Genomic DNA, 11,552 nt, shown 5'->3' on the forward strand with positions numbered 1-11,552 from the left:
ACCTTTTGAAAGTAGCTTTGCACTTCAAATAACGAGTGGATCGATTATATTGTTACGCCACCAGATGGCGACAAATTACTTAAAAAAACATTTGTCATTGAATCGTTCATTCAGGAGATTCGTTCAAAATGCTGATTCATCTATGAAACAAGTGTATTTGATTGAGGAATTTAATCATTCATTCAAACCAAAGTTTTTTTTAAATAAATGATTCAGATTAACAATTAACATTTTTATAGACTTAACAAAATAACATAATTTATGTTTATTGCTGAAGCTGTTTGTTCAGAATCGTGATCTCTATTTTTATTCTCAGTTTATCCAGAATTGTGTAGCTCTAATACATAGCTTGTGTATGTATCATTTTGTTCTATTTAAAGTAATGTATAGAAGGTAGGGCCCGAAAGTGACTCAAGCCCAGGGGCCCCCACCACCCTAAGTCCTGCCCTGGTCATGACATTACCAAAAAGTACGAATACATTACGTAACTGTTACGTCGTGTGTTAGCTGGGATCTTGGCGGCAGGGATTAAATTTTTAACAATGTCTGGGGTAGGAAAATCTAAAGTGTAGAACTAGATGTGCTTTGAAATGGTAAAAGATGCAAAAAACAAAAAAACGTATGATGCAAGTTGTCCTATACAACTCAACTGTCTACACTAGCGCGCTTCTGCCGGCCAACGAGCTGACTATAGCGCGCTATTTGAAAAGACTCAAACGGCCACAGGCAGATCGCCTGAAAATCTGGATTTCTCTCTCTTGGTCAAGTACACTGTCAGAAAAAAGGGTACAATACAGGTACAAGTTTGTTCCTAGAGGTACAAAACTCATTTAAAGGTCCATAATTGGTCCTTAGGGTACAAATATGTACCCAAAATGGCTTATAAAGGTACAACATTTTAGGTTTAGATGTGAAAGGTCCATTTTTGTACCTTTTGAAACTTTTTTTCAGTTAAGCTCCAACTAACTTATGTCAGTTTCTTTATTAATTAAATGTATGTCAGGTCATAATAACAGCAAGACAACACATTTTTAGCAGTTTTAAATGTTAAAACTAAAATGGTGAGATGTTTTGTATATATAATATAATATATAAATATTCATGTAGTCTATCCTGTCTGTAAAATGAAATAAATGTTATTTTCAAACCCCCCTTACAGAAAAAACACATGAACTTCACATGTGCAAAAACACATGTGGTCACATGTGACCACATGCACATGTGTTTTTTGCACATGTGAAATTTAACATGTGAAAACATGTGAAAAGCACATGTGATCACATGTGACAAAATGCACATGTGAAATTTAACATGTGATCACATGTGAAAAGCACATGTGTTCACATGTGATCACATGTTTTTCACATGGGAAATGTGTGCTTTTGGAACATTTACACATGTGAAACACATGTTTTCCCATGTGAAACACATGTGAAACCCATGTAAACATGTGTATATTCCCATGTGAAACCCATGAAATCACATGTGAAACATGTATAAAATAGCCATGTGAAACGCATACATTCCCATGTGAAAACCATGTAATCACACGTGAAATGTATATTCCAATGTGAAACCCATGTGATGGAATGTGAAACCCATAAAGTCTCATGTGAACCCCAAGTAATCACATGTGAAATGTATATTCCCATGTGATCACATGTTAAACCCTTATATTCCCATGTGAAACCCATGTAATCACATGTGAAACGCATATTCCCATGTGAAAACCATGTGATCACGTGTTAAACCCTTAAATTCCCATGTGAAACCCATGTAATCACATGTGAAATGTATATTCCCATGTGAAATGAGATCACATGTGAAACATGTACATTCCCATGTGCGATCCTTGGAATAACATTTGAAACCCATCAACAATCATTTCTAACAAAACAACAACAGAAAATGATAGCATGTTCTTATGTAGGGCCTATAGCCATGTTTCCCAACATTAAAACAAACAATTCAAATTTATTTACAATTCTTTATTTATAAACAATTATTTTATTTAATTTCATTAGAAATACAAATGTGAATATGAATTTTTAAAACAAAAAAAGCAAAACCAAATATAAAAATATGAATTGTGAGTTTCTGAATGTGTGGAATGTCGTTTCAGTCCTCTGTGTCTCCTTCAGCAGGTTTCCTGTTTTGGGATAGTAAAACAATCAGATTAGGGCAGTGCAAACATCTATCCTGATAAAGTAAACTTAATAAATAAAGTAAACTATCCTGATAAAGTAACGTTTTATTTCTTTTCTTTATGGATTTCAGGATCATATATGATATGTTATATTGGTAGTAGCCAATCATATCCTGTGCGCACCTACAGCATGCCCTCTAGAAGCCATCCAAAATGGGAGTTCTAATGACTCTAAGGATTTCTAGTGAGGTAAAAACATAGCATATAAAGATTTGTATCTGACTCAGAGTATTCTATTTATGTCTACGTATATGCAGGGTTCGTAAGGGTGCTTGAAATCCTTGAAAGTGCTTGAATTTTGATGATGTGTTTTCAAGGTTTGAAAAGTGCTTGAATTTTGGATAAAGTGCTTGAAAATCCTTGAAATTGTAACTGTATTTCTTTTACAACAAATACCTATCTGTTTATTAAATGGAGAAATAAAATGGCGCGTTTATATTTTCGCCTGGCTCCGCATTGCGAGCATAGACCGTAAAATAGTGAACGATTCGTTCATTTTGAACGAGTCTTAAATATGACTCGGGACAACGAGTCATCTCAGAGAGCGATTCGTTCATTTTGTGTTGACCGCGCATGCGCAACATCTCATAAGCATACTACGGGAAACAGAAAAGATTAGTTCATTTCTCGAGTCCGTGGGTCCGAGTCGTTCGTTCATCAAGTCACAGCTCCATATTAGGGCACGGATATGCAGTCTGTACTGGCGGAAACAGAAAAGATTAGTTCATCTCTCGAGTCCTCGGGTCCGAGTCGTTCGTTCAAATCCCCATAGGCTGAATACAGAAACAGAAATATTAGTTCATCTCTCGAGTCCTCGTTTATAATAATATTTATTTTAAATAATTTAAATAATAACAACACCACATTTAACAATAAAAATATTCTTACACAAACAAGATGGAACTTTCTTTTTGTTCAGATGTTTATTGCAGACTTATTTTGATAATTTTATGAAAATTCTTAAATATAGTAAAATATACAGTCTATAATCCGAATGTAATGTTGTATATTTTGCGAGACACTGGACCGGGAAGCGGTCACGTGACAAAAGAACGAGACTCGGACCCGAAGACTCGAGAGATGAACTAATCATTTCTGTTTCTGTATTCAGCCTATGGGGACTTGAACGAATGACTCGGACCCGAGGACTCGAGAAATGAACTAATCTTTTCCGTTTCCGGATGCTGGTGCTGGTATGCTGGTCATCAGCATACCAGCACCAAAACACAACATATGTTGGTCTTGCTGGAATGGGATGCTGGTGCTGGTATACAGTTTTATTTTATTCTATTTACAACTACATTGAATTTTGTTATGATGAAAATCATGAAAATACAAGCTTTCATTAATACACATAAGTTAATGTAATAATAATAATATATTGTTCAGTAAACAACATTAACACAATAATAATAATTTTTTAACAAAAACAACAGTCATCTGGCTCAGCAAGCAAATTACAATAAAACATTAATTCAACAATAATTCATTGTAAGTGCTCAAATTTTTAAGGATTTTATGTTTTTTTTTTTTTGGTCTGTTGAGTTGCGAGTTATAGTCAGAATTGCTTGATATAAAGTCAGAATTGTGAGAAATAAAGTCAGAATTGTGAGAAATAAAGTCAGAATTGCGAGATATAAAGTCAGAATTGTGAGAAATAAAGTCAGAATTGTGAGTTATAAAGTCAGAATTGCGAGATATAAAGTCAGAATTGCAAGATATAAAGTCAGAATTGCGAGATATAAAGTCAGAATTGTGAGATAGTCAGAATTGTAAGATATACAGTCAGAATTGTGATATATAAAGTCAGAATTGCGAGTTATAAAGTCAGAATTGTGAGTTATAAAGTCAGAATTGCGAGATATAAAGTCAGAATTGCGAGATATAAAGTCAGAATTGCGAGGTATAAAGTCAGAATTGTGAGTTATAAAGTCAGAATTGTGAGAAATAAAGTCAGAATTGCGAGATATAAAGTCAGAATTGTGAGAAATAAAGTCAGAATTGTGAGTTATAAAGTCAGAATTGCGAGATATAAAGTCAGAATTGCGAGGTATAAAGTCAGAATTGCGAGTTATAAAGTCAGAATTGTTTTTACTGTATGTTGATCCAATGAACGCAGCCTTTGTGAACAGAAGATACTTTAAAAACATTAAAAATCTTATCGACCCCACACTTTTGAACATTAGTGTATGTTTAAGAGGCTTTACTTACTAGTCATTTGGTCCGACAGGAACTTTTTTATCCGCTCCAACTCTGCTATGGTGCAGGGCATCAACAGGGAAGGATCTAGGAACATAAACAATTTGTCACAGAGCCAACAATATTATTATTCAATGCCAGGTTCATTAAAAGAAAAGAAGCTAACGTTACAGCAGGAAAAGAAGAATACACATAAACTGAATTTATGTTTTTTTGTTTACTTATTCATTAAATATTGCTCATACAGTGTCACTTACATTTGGATGTCAAAGCCTTCTTAAAACAAATTAAATAAATAAAAACTGTAAATTTGAGAAAATAAAAGAAGAAAATAACAGATGCATGGTATAGGTAAAAAATATTGTGGAAAAAATGGATATGGAGTTAATTGGTGAGTTTCACCTGTGTTTCCTTCCTGTCAGCAGGTTCCTTCAGAAATGCTGAAATCTTCTGAGCTTTCCCTCTGTTGTAGAGGGGTTATTTTGTCGCTGCTGAAATCACAGAACAATGTTTATCAATATTTGTTTACCATGAGAGATCAAAACGCTTTTGAAAACTTGTGCTCCCTGCAAGTTACGTCACCGATTAACAGTAGGCTACATTTACGTTTATAAATTAGCCAGCTTCTAATCACCCATAGACAGCAAAACCTTTACAAAACTATCAAAACCTCTACACATAAACCTCTACACATCATCTACACATAAAGATGTGATTAAAAGCCTAAACTATTATAAACAAATCGATCGTTAGAGTTAGCCTACCTCTTCTGAAAACGGGATGCTAACGGAGATGATAACGGAGTTTTTCGAAGACACTAAACTGTTTCTGTAAAGTAAATATTCAACATAAGTGTGTCAATTACATGTTAGAGAAGTGTCAAGAACAGTTGTGTGTGTTATTCGTGTGATTTTAGCGACTAAACTCACCTGAAAGAAGTGAAAACAACAGCGAGAGGCTGCTGTTTTTGCTGCTTGTCAGTTGTTGTTTCTCCGTTTCCATGGCAACTCTGCGCCGCTCCAGTGTTTGAAAGCGGTTCGGCGCGCACACGCATTAAAACACGTCACAGTCATGCAGCACTTACATAAATAAACATCTAGAATTAAAACATTACATAAAAAAATCTCATTAATATTAAATCATGAATTTAAAACTCATTTTGTAGTTTTATGACCCTATAGGAGCAAAATGCCACCCCAGCATAGTGGGACAATTGTGGCACTTTTATAACTTAATAAGTGTGTAACTTTTATAACTTATTTATTTTTTTTTTTTACAAACATTCAACCACGTTATTTTATTTGAAAGCGTGCCCATAGGCAGTTTTTTTATACCAAGTTTTTGATATAGATATTAAGTCAGTCTTAATATTTTTTATTCAGACTTTCAGATTTTTTAACTGTAAAAATAATATAAAATAAATACACACTTATCAAAAAAGATGTCCTGTAAGCGCTTAGTAGAAACTGGACCGATTATCGGCTTGCCACTGGTGTACCAATGGTGACCCAGCAGCGGCAAACCGCTGGTGATGTGCCACCCAAAAAACGCTGTCAGATTGACGGCATTTTCAGATTGGTCAGCTTGCCGATGGTGTGCCGACGGTGGTCCGACCGTTTCAAGCCGCTGACTTTGTGCCGCCCAAAAAATTACAACATGTGAAAATATATTCCACATGTGCTCCACATTATAACCTATAGGCTAGTAACATGTTTTCCATATGTGCACTTGCTCCATTATGTTCAAACTTTGTTCACATGTGGTGAAATGTTGTTCACATGTGGTGAAATGTTGTTCACATGTGGTGACATGTTGCTCACATGTGATCATATAAGTTCACATGTGATCACATGTGGAAAACATGTGATCACATGTGAAGTTCATGTGTTTTTTCTGTAAGGGACATTAATGACTAAATTAAATTAAATATATTTATAATAATTGTTCATGTTTGTTGTAATGTAGTATACTTTTTTTTCAATGTTGTTGTCGCTTTAAGAATTTCCCGCTCTGCTTGAGTCGTTCGTTTTTCAGTCTGCGCGCGCGGTCCTGTCCTGACAGAAATTCAGAACACGATTTCGTCGTGTTTTTTGGACATATTTTTCAGGTAAATGCGAGATAATGGTATTTATTCATATTTCTTTACGTATTGTGCTATGTTGTGTTGATTTTGTCTAATTCGATGTTCCCCTGCTTAAAGCCGGAATAAGTCAGACGTCAGACTGGCTGTTGTACGACGGATTTGGGAAGCGCCTTCAAAAGTTCAGAATCGAGTTGGGGAAAAATGAATACCACACAATTAATAAAGGAGCTTATACAGTTTGTCATTGAAATCACTGATGAGGAGAGGAAAAAAATTGAGGGTGAGTATGATTATTATCACATGTTGAGAATGTTTTAAGAAAATCGAGTATAACAGCCTTCATCAATACAGACGATAAACTTTCATACCTTTGCTTCGCATACCATATTTATTTGATAAAAACGGTGGCCGACACTATATATTGGCAGGGCTAGCCATTGTAATTAGTGATTATCTAAGTTTTTTTACATTTTGAGACTAAAAATATCCTGCCTGTGATTGCGTCATTTTGTTAGGCCGCACGAGACTTCCCCGACGCAACCCTCTTGGCCATCAAACTTAAAATCAAGTGATTAATAAGTATGGTAAAATTTACAGCACAGAGGCGGTACGAATATTTATTCATTTGTTAAGCACACTTGATAATATAAAAATGATATTTGATATTAAAGCAGCATTATACAGCTCAGTGTCTTAATGCAGTTAATTAATAAACCATCAGTTTATTATATCCGCCTTTTTCATGCTATAGCCGATATGCCGATGGTTGTGAATTGTCAAAAATTGGCCAACAATCTCTAATACTAACTTAGTGATACATTTTCCTGCAGCGCCACCAAATCAGGTGCTGGCGCCTACCCAGCAAACACAAAACGTTTTTACAACTTTTCACAACGTTGTATTTTGGTTGCAATTAGGTAATGTTGTAGTACAACGTTTTAAAAACGTTTTAAAAACGTTTTTTAAAATAAAAAAATAATGTAACCAAAATAAAACGTTTTAAAAACGTTGTGAAAATACCAAGCTGGTATGTTTTCTTTAAGTAGTCAAAAAAACGTTAATATCACGTTTGTCTACTACGAAAACGAAACTATACCAAATTGCAACTTTTGGGAGACGTTTTATTCAGGTGTTAAAATAACGTAATCTGCACGTTGGAATACGACGTTTAAAAAACGTCATGACAGTACCAAAATACAACCATGTCAAAACAAAGACTATGCTAGGGCCAAAACACATACATTCTGTTTTTTTATTATCATTTGTTGTGCAATAGCCTATAGCCTACTTTTATTTGTACACCACGTTGATCATTTCTGGTATATAAAACATATGTTTTCTTTAGTCAAAAAGAAAAAAAGAAAAAGAAAACTTAAGTATTCTAAAGCTATTATATTATATTATATTAACCCCCCCCCCCCCCCCCCCATATTCAAATCCATCAGTTACAAATATTTCAACATGAAAATCACAGTAGATCTATACTAAAATATGTATAATTCATTTATTTTGTAACAATAATTTTGTTTATAATCGAATATGTGTTTGTCATAATAAATTAGTAAAAAAAATACCCCCTCCATTGAACCGATTGGTAACGCCCAACCAATGCGCATCGCATTTTCACCAAAACAACGCCAGTGGCGCTCTACTGTTTGAATGAATGAGAGCGGGTAGCACCAAAAAAGAAGAGAACCGCTGCCCAGCCGACTATATTAAACTTCTGTTCAAAGAGGGACGTTAAAAAGAATAAAGCATGTACTGAGAAGGAGGTATGAAAACATTGTAATAGTTAAGTACACTCCACATATATTTTAGCTAGCTAATCCATTGCAATTTAGCCATAACTATCAGTGTAACTTTAACCAATTACTAAAACAGCCATCTATTTTGTTACTTCATTTTTCAATAGCGTCTTATCAGTGACAAAAGTATTCAAATCGGTGTTTGTTTTCTTCCTTAATTAATCTGATTTTTGAATGAATTGGCTGAATGAACGATTTAAGTAGCTCACTCATTAACAGGGCCGGATTAACATAAGGGCTAGGTGGGGCTGAAGCCCCAGGGCCCGCGGGTAGAGGGGGCCCGTGATTGGCTGGAGGAAATGAGATTGACAAGTCATAGGTGGTTGATTTGTGTCTAATAAAATAACAAGAAAAAATTATTGGAAAATGTGCCTGACTGATAAATCATCGTCCAATCAAAATCACTTTACAATTCGTGCCATGACATCGGGAAACGCCTCTTTGCGTTACGCTATGGCATGTAGACTAGAAAATTGGCCTTTTTTGCTTTTTCAGCCTCGCTGGTGTTCAAAAAATGATTAAAAAAAGTGATAGTGGTGCGCAAAAACGGACAAATAAGCTTGAAAGCGAGAAAAGGGATGCTAATCTTATAGCAAAAATACCAAAACTAATTTCTTCGGTTCACATAAAACATCCGTACCAGTGGAAGACTCCGCGTGCAGCGGCAGCTTACAATTATCTTCACCCACCGACACCGTCGCCGATCATGCTTTACACGTTGAAGAAGGTGAGATAGCAGCTGCATCAAGTTATTATTCTTATAACGAGTTAAGCCCTATTCGGATGGATGGTAATTGTTTCTCATGAAAACGTAAGGTGTTTTCAACATTTGCAGGGACGAGTCGATTGATTTTATTGCCGTTTGAATTCAGAATGTCAGTGTTTTTCTCTCATCATCATCACCCGTGTAAAAATCCAGAATTAACATTCCTACAGTTTTTTTGACGAACACCAATGTCGTGTGACTTGTCTCCACTATCTGCCTTTGAAGCACATTCTATCAGTTGCAGTTCTGGTGCCTCCATCCGTACAACTCGACCTCGACACATTCACATCACACGTTAACACAGCGGTAGAGTTACTCACGGGACACTGCACTTATTCGCAATCACAAAAGTTCTTTATTTGCATGTGCTTTAAAGCCCTGCCAGTTAAACATGTAATTCGTGCGCTGCGCTTTTTCTGACCCCATACACCCGAAGCGTGCACACACACTTAAGCCTGTCAAACAGCACCTGACTACTGGACTTCATCTTTCGCGTCTGATTGCGCCACAATACTGTCAAATACACAAAAGGTTTACATAAACACAGTTGGTTATGTCTGAAGTGAGTTGAGAAAATGGGACGCATGCAGGTCTTAAAGTGACAGCGTCCTAATAGTTAGCATGCGGACCGTTGTCCTTAAAGGGATAGTTCACCCCAAAAATTAAAATCCTGTCATCACATACTCACTTTCAAGCTGTTTTAAACCTGAATGAGTTTCTTTCTTCTGTTGAACACAAAATAAAATATTTTGAAGAATGTGGGTAACCAAACAGTTGCTGGTCCCCATTAATTTCCATAGTAGGAAAAAAATATATATAATGTGGAAATCACTGGGGACCATCAACTGTTTGGTTACCCACCTTCTTCAAAATAGTTTATTTTGTGTTAATAAGAGGAAAGAATTATTGTGTCAGCAATATATGCAATACAATTTTAAAATATGTTAAATATTTTATATGTTAAATATATTTTAAAATATGTTAAATAGCATGGAATATTTAGTGTGCTTGTGCTTATATAAAATGATTTGATAAAATGAACTTTGTAAAAATATAAAAATAATGACAATAAAAAAAAAAAAAAAAAAATCTTGTGGTACAAGACACTGTGGCATGGCAATCATATGAAAGGGGGCCCTTGGTGTTGCTATAGCCCCAGGGCCCAATGTGTTCTTAATCCGGGCCTGCTCATTAAAACGTCGAATCGCTGGTTTCAATATATAACATAATTTATTTATTTTTAGAATCACTCCGTTATGTTAGAATTTGATGAATAGTTATATTCCAAAAAGTTATGATAGATAGATAGATAGATAGATAGATAGATAGATAGATAGATAGATAGAGAAGAAATAAATTATCCAATAACGCTACACATAAAACAGATTTTTTTTTTAATAAAAAAAAACACAAAAAAAACAGGCAGCATACCAACGCTCAACCCCCCCAATGTTGAAACCAAATCTACGCCCTTGACTCCATCAGTAGCCTATTGTTTTAACGCTGTAATGTAAACGATAGCTGCTTAACTTTTGACATGTTTAATTGGCGTGCGCATTTAACATTTCGAGTCCCGTGAGCAATCGGATTGGAGTCACCATGGAAACGGGGCGGCAACCAGGCGGCAACTCAACCAACTGACAAGTGTCAAGCAAGAGCACGACCGTCTGTCACTGTTATTTTCACTGCTTTCAGGTAAGTTTAGTGCCTAAAATTACACAAATAATACATACAACTGTTCTTGACACGTTCATACATGTAATTGACAAGCTTCTGTTGAATATTTTCTTCATAGAAAAGGTTTGTTGTCTTTGGAAAAAGATCGTTAGAATCTCAACCGTTAGGCAAACTTTAAGAGGTAGACTAACTTGACTTAAACTCTTATTTATGAAAGTTTGGGCTTTTAATCACATTTTATGTGTAGATTAGAGGTTTTGATAGTTTTGTAAATGATTTTCTGGCAATTTGTCAATGGATGATTAGAAAATATAACTTAAAAGTATGCGGTGTACTGTTAATCGGTGACGTCACTTATATGGAGCGTGAAAATGGGGTGAAACTAACGTTATTTCAAACATGTTTTGATATTTCATGGTAAATAAATATTGATTAAAATTGCACTGTGATTTCAGGAGCGTCAGATATATGAATAATTTATATTTATTGCGTCCAAACATAATTAAGTGACATTGTATGAGGAATACTAAATAAGTAAAGCTACAAATGTAAATGCTGGCATCTTAAGAATTTTTTTTACACACACACACACACACTCAGACAAACACACATAGCCTATATATACATATATATGTATATATATATACACATATATATACACACATATATATGTTCTGTATATTATTCTTTCTCATTTCTGCATTTCACCTCTATTCTATTTTTTTTTTTTTTTTTTTTTTTTAATAAACCTGACATTGAATACTACATTTTGTTGGCCCTGTGACAACTTGTTTATGTTCCTAGATTCTTCCATGT

General features: G+C 34.9%; 1 long non-coding RNA gene across 2 annotated transcripts; it reads right to left on the minus strand.

Moving 5' to 3' along the window:
* Positions 1–1,606: 1,606 nt before the first annotated feature.
* On the minus strand, positions 1,607–5,870 carry LOC137030618 (uncharacterized). 2 transcript variants are annotated; one of them, XR_010896440.1, is made up of 5 exons: positions 5,335–5,870; positions 5,170–5,233; positions 4,808–4,896; positions 4,418–4,492; positions 1,607–2,149 (listed from the first exon to the last, which is right to left on the minus strand). It is a non-coding gene; the product is annotated as an uncharacterized lncRNA (long non-coding RNA). The 2 variants fall into 2 exon arrangements; XR_010896439.1 differs by lacking the exon at positions 1,607–2,149 and having other exon boundaries at positions 4,258–4,896.
* Between the last annotated feature and the right edge of the window lie 5,682 nt (positions 5,871–11,552).

This window comes from Chanodichthys erythropterus, chromosome 11 (assembly GCF_024489055.1).
Source record: "Chanodichthys erythropterus isolate Z2021 chromosome 11, ASM2448905v1, whole genome shotgun sequence".
NCBI classification, from domain to species: domain Eukaryota; kingdom Metazoa; phylum Chordata; class Actinopteri; order Cypriniformes; family Xenocyprididae; genus Chanodichthys; species Chanodichthys erythropterus.